The sequence below is a fragment of the Heloderma suspectum genome, chromosome 4 (assembly GCF_057233095.1).
Source record: "Heloderma suspectum isolate Gila_16-S chromosome 4, 16-S_ref, whole genome shotgun sequence".
NCBI lineage: Eukaryota > Metazoa > Chordata > Lepidosauria > Squamata > Helodermatidae > Heloderma > Heloderma suspectum.
In genome coordinates, this window is record NC_139461.1 from 27923973 (window position 1) to 27930207 (window position 6235).

Below are 6235 nucleotides of genomic sequence, written 5' to 3' on the forward strand. Positions count from 1 at the left end.
AATTATAAGGGGCCAGAGAGAGTTTAGTCCTCTTACTTACCTCTTATGTTTTTAGAAAGCTCAGGCGGGGGGTATAATTTGATCAAATTGGGCGGGGGCATCTAGATTTCAATAAGGGCCACTTCCCCCTCCCCAATAATTTGAGACCTGTTCAAAAACCTACAAAACCTTATCAGAGTGACAGTGGGATTAAAGAAATGAATGTAGGCCATGGAAAATGATACCTCTCTTAAGCCACTTTCAACTATCTTCAAAAGAAAAGTATTGTCTGTCTCTAAACACATCTCAATCATGTGACTGACATTTATTCAAGACATCTAATTTTAGCTGCTACCACACCAGACAATCCAGCCCTGCTAGCATTCAATCTATCACCCACCCTGCAAAAAGAATTCTCCTAAGAATACCAAACTGAAAATATGGGGGAAATAGCCCAGAAAAGAAAGGTAAGAAAGGGACTATAAAAAAGGAAATGTTTACGGAAGACTAGTGTGTGAAATCTGGGGCCAGCAGCAGCAATCCAAAAACTAAATACAGTGTAAGGATGGCACAGGGAGCCATTATGAGAGTGTTCACTGATTACTTTTATGAGTGAGCATCTTGGGAGACAGTTATTGTGCGTTTATTATTTCTGACATGTATAACATGGCCTTCTCCTCCAACTCACATGTGTGTGAGAATACACAAGGGCAATTGTTGAGAGCCAGATGCATTTGAGAAAAAGTCCTTGATGCAGAGAAGCCAGAATCTCAACTTTTCTAGCTGCTAGGCACAATTAGAATCAAGTTTCAGGACCAAATCTCTAGTGGTTGTCAACTGACATCACTCCTTTGACCTTTGGCTCTTGGGCCTTAATTAATGGCCAAAGTGTCGTTTTGCTGTCGGATGTGGCACTCAGTGTCACCCAAGTCAATGGGTTCAGCGCCAGGAGCGTGCCCTGGGCTTGCCAGCATGAGCAAGGTCAGGTGATTCTTTAAACACCCCTGCGAAAGGCTTTGGCAAGCAAGGGAGAAAGCGCTTCGGGTCTTCAGCACAATCCGTGTGTATATATGGCAAATGCTCACAGATTAGCGCCATGTCAGCTGGACCCTAACAAATGAAGCTCTTGCTTGCACTTGGGTAACAATACAGGGGACAAAAAGCTTAGACCTTGCTCCATCACTTCTCAGTACAGAAGGTGTTCTGTTCACTGTGCTGATATTTCTGAGGGCAAAGACAGACCTCATTTGGTTTCTTAGCGAACCAGATTGCTTTTTGCCCCCTCACTCCCCGGTCTGGCATGCACATGCCAACCAGCAGCCCCTTTTCAGCATGAGTTTTTGAGGTTTTGTGAAATGCATGCTTGTAATCTCTCAACGTAGCATGGCTCAGGAAAGCTGACACAGAGAAACGCCCGGCTGAGAAGAGCACGGCTGAGCTCTTGCCACTTAGGGTCACACTGCCACTCACTTTCGCTATCATTTCTCAGGCCCATGTTGGAGCAGAATGCGAGTGCCTGTACAATCCGCCGACTGAAAGAGGGATTTGTCAACATTGGCTGAACTTGCTGTATACATTCCTGATTTTTAGGGCAAAGCTCAGAATGTCCCAGGTGTACTGATAAAAATGCCTGGTTCTGCAAACATAGCTACTAGGAGGTAAAAACAGGCCTCTTGGTACCAGGACTTGCAATGATACAAAAAAGGGTGTCCTGAAACAAGGGGAACAGCAAGAATCTATACATCTCATTGCAGGGAAGAATAAAGTACAATTGCACCTACCAATAAGGAACAGCAGTAGTTCGCTCCTGTAGTAGAACCACAGTTGAAAGTTTTTCATTCCAGTACGTGTAGAGAGAAAAAATTGCAGCAAGTATGACATAGTGGTTAGAATGTCAGACTAGGGCTGAGGAGACCCAAGTTCAAATCCCCACAGCCACTAGGTAATCTTGGACCAGTCACCAACTCTCAGCCTAACTTACCTCATAGGGCTGCAGTGAGGATACAATGGGGAGGGGAGGACCATGTATGCCACCTTGAGTTCCTTGGAAGAAAGGTGGAATATAAATAATAAAATAGCACTGTTGGGAGGAAGAGGCTTAAGAACATACTCCCCCCCCCCATTCTCCCTCCAGGAGGCCATCAAAATACAATCAGGTGTTATCTGAACACAATAACCTTGATCGTTTTTGGTGCTATGGGACTAGGAGGTGCACAGATTTCTGGAAAACTGTCCAATCTCAGCGGCTCCAAATGAGTTACAACACATACACACAGAGCAAAAACCAAAATTAACATTAAACGAAAAGGGTAAAAAGCTCTGTGTTCCTTTTCCTGCTTTTTTTTTTTTTTACTCATCGCACTCCATCTATTCACAATCAGGAGAATCCCACCCTAAATGATTATCATATGCTGGTGGTGGAACTATAGCAACAGTGTAACTCTGCCACCCTTCAACATTATCAACACAATATGGAACGTCAAAATCTCTCTCCGTAATCCCACACTTTAGAGACACCCACACGCACCAAGCAATCCTCAAGAAGCCCCAAATGGCCACCACCCTTTATAGTACCATTTGAGTTTTTCATTTAGTATATTCTCCGTATTAGTTTACTGTACAGTCAGGGCCAGAAATATTGGAACAAGGATAGCTGTTTTGGCAGTTGGCCTCTGTACACCACCACAGTGAAGTTGAAAGGAAACACACCCAGATGGGAGCAAAATCAGGACTTTCAGCTGTAATTCAAGGGGTTTGACAAAAGTGGGGCACTAACCATTGAAGAAGGACAGCCAGTGGCATACACACACACCCATCGTTGGTGGCTCATGAGTAATGGAACAAACCAACATCACTTCAAACTGAAGGATCACCTTCAATACCTGGATGAAAATCCTTTGCAGTCAATGACTGCCTGAAGTCTGGAACCCATGGACATGCCCATGGTCATTATCCATCTGCAGTATGAAGCGGCGTCCTATCAGTTTGGCAGCATTTGGCTGAATCTCAGCAGAAAGTATAGCCCTATACACTTCAGAATTCATCCTGCTGTGTTTATCCGCAGTCACGTCATCAATAAACCCCAGTGACCCGGTTCCATTGGCAGCCATACATGCCCATGCCATAACACTGCCTCCACCATGTTTGACAGATGATGTGGTATGCTTTGGATCATGAGCTGTTCCTTCCCTTCTCCATACTCTTCTCTTCCCATCAGTCTGGTACAAGTTAATCTTGGTTTCATCAGTCCAAAGAATCTTATTCCAGAACTGGGCAGGCTTTTTTACGTGTTTGCTGGCAAAGGCTAATCTGGCCTGTCTGTTCTTGAGCATTACCAGTGGTTTGCACCTTGTTGTGAAGACTCTGTATTTACATTCATAAAGCCGTCTCTTGACTGCAGATGTTGACAATGACATGCCTACTTCAAGAGCGTTCTTGACCTGGCTAGATGTTGTGAAAGGGTTCCTCTTCACCATGAGCAGAATTCTGCGGTCATCCACTTTAGTTGTCTTCCGTGGTCTTCCAGGACTTTTGCTGTTGCTGAGCTTGCCAGTTAATTCCTTCTTTTTCAGGATGTTCCAAACTGTTGTATTGGCCACTCCCACTGTTTTTGCTCTCTCTCAGATGGGTTTGTTTCCTCAGCCTAATGATGGCCTCCTTCACTTGCACGGACACCTCTTTGGACCTCATGTTGGGAGTTCCAGTGAACAGCTACCAAATGCAAATGTAACCCTCAGAACCACCTCCGGGCCTTTTATCTGCTTGATTGGTCATGGGATGCCCAGGAAACAGGCCACACCTGGCCATGCAGCTGCTTGTCATCAACCAATCGTTCCATTACTTATGAGCCACCAACTATGGGGGTATGTGTATGCCACTGGCTGTACTTCCTGAATGGTTAGTGCCCCACTTTTGTCAGAGCCCTTGAATTACAGCTGAAAGCTCTGACTTCGCTCCCATGTGGGTGTGTTTCCTTTCAACTTCAATGTGGTGGTGTACAGAGGCCAACTGCCAAAACAGTTATCCTTGTTCCAATATTTCTGGCCCTGGCTGTATATCATTACTATGTTTGTACAACTGCCAACCCCTTGGGAGTGCAGGGTTGTGTTTGTTAGTTAACATTAAGGAGTGCCTAGCACATTGTTAGGCTAATATGTAGGTTTGTGTGATGCAAAATGAAAAGCAGCACAACTCACTGTATGAAAGGCAACTCAAAATGCTTGTAGAAATTATTGGTTGCCAAGCCTGGCACCTTACTATTATTTAGTGCAAAAAGGAAGTAATTTCAAAATCTAGATGCACTGAGTGATAAAGGTCGGTTCTGTAGAAGAACTGAATTGGGACGTATTGAGACTGATGGCTTTGTTCCGATGACAATGAAGTTAATAGCACAAGAGACAAGCGGCAAAACCCATTTGAGATTTTAAAATTAAACTGTGCAACATTGACAGCATCCTAGCGACCATCTCTGGAGCTAATTTCTGTCTTGTAATGACTTTGTAGATTTGACTAGACAATGATGCACATTACAAAATGCTCTGGAAATACTATTAATTACTTTGAATGTTTGCTTCCTCCTTGCCTTCAAAGCCAACGACATAAGGCAGTAGTCTTTTACCTTTTTCAGATCTGGGACTGAGCTAGAGACCAATGCTCTGACTCGGTACAAGACCGATAATAAATGCTTTTGACTAGTCAAGCTGCTGGGTACTGATAATATATTAGTATAAGGTCATGAAGATTGAAAGGAAACAGTAAACAACTTAATGTTCTATTTCTTTACCTTATTTTCTTATCCATTTTTTTAAAAAAAGAAACAACCTTTGTTCTTTATTGAAGTCCATATTTTCAACTGCACAAAAACTTAAGTTTCCATTGTGCCATTCTTTCCAACTGCACAAAAGGTGTCCAGCTACACATTAGAATAAACCCTGCAGCTTTATAGGTATATTTCATGGAGGATAAGTTACCAATGGCTTCTTGTCATGATGGCTATATACTGCCTGCAGTATCAGAGGCAGTACGCCTATGTACACCAGTTGTTGGGAAACAAGAGTCAGAGGGTGCCATCGCTCTCAAGTCTTGTGGGTTTCCCACAGGCAGCTGGTTGACCACTGCTGGAGCAGAACGCAGCACTAGATGGACTTTTGGTCTGATTCAACAGGGCTCTTCTTATGTTCTTAAAAGTCTAAGAGATGCACCTAGTCTTGAAGTATTAGTCATTCCAGCTGAGGTAAGATGTGAAAGGGCACTTCAGGGAGAAAGGTAAGAGCCTGGGTGGTGAGGGACTTCAGTTTATCCCACAACACCCACGCCACATGGAGATAGATGTCTGAAGTAGTGTAACTTTTTGCAGAGGGATATCACCAAAAAACAGCTTCCCCATGGCAGGGGATCCCTCTCCTAGTGCGGACATGTAGAATGACCAAATACATTGCCATCCTGTTGAAGTCTCAGCATCCTCCACTGGAAGCAGGCACCTTGAGACAAAAGTAACTTGCTCTGACCCTTTTACAGAAATTCATTACACCCTCACAATAATCCTGCAAGGTAGATTAGACTGAGAAGTAGAGACGAGCCCAAGGTCGCTGGTAAACTTTTAACATCAGAATAGGAGATTAAGGCTGCAAAAAGGTATATTCCTTTACCTGGGAGTAAGCCGCCCTGAGTTCAATGGGGTTTATTTCTGAGTAACCATGTATCGGATAGCACTGTAATGCAGCTAGCATATAGGGCAGAGTCAGAACAAGAGATGGATCCAAAGACGATCACGTACAGCCACATATTTTTTTCTTCTATTGCTGCTTCCAGTCGTCTGCTTTAATGCTAAGTCACAGCCAGCAGATGTAGAAAGCTGCTGCCTGCACAATCTGATGGTTTGAACATCTTTTTGCAACAAGGCAGTTTAAGATCGGCTATAAATACAGAATAGTTTATATATCAATAGGTATAAGAATTCCGAATATACCACTGAAATCCTTTTGTGCCTGACTTCCAGAGTAGAAACAAACCAAAGAAAATTCAGAAACCAAAGGACTTCCAACCCAAAGCAGTAGAATACTGCATTGTTTTTAGTCCCCACCCACCCACCCCCACCCCCCAAGAAACATTTAAACAAATCCTGAGTTTATATTACATGAAGATATTAATTTACACTATGATACGTTAATACATCCTGGTCAAAAAACTGTGGAAATTGGTACCAGTGCACTGACTTTGCAAGTTTAGCCCAGGATTCTAGGCCTCATGACCCAAC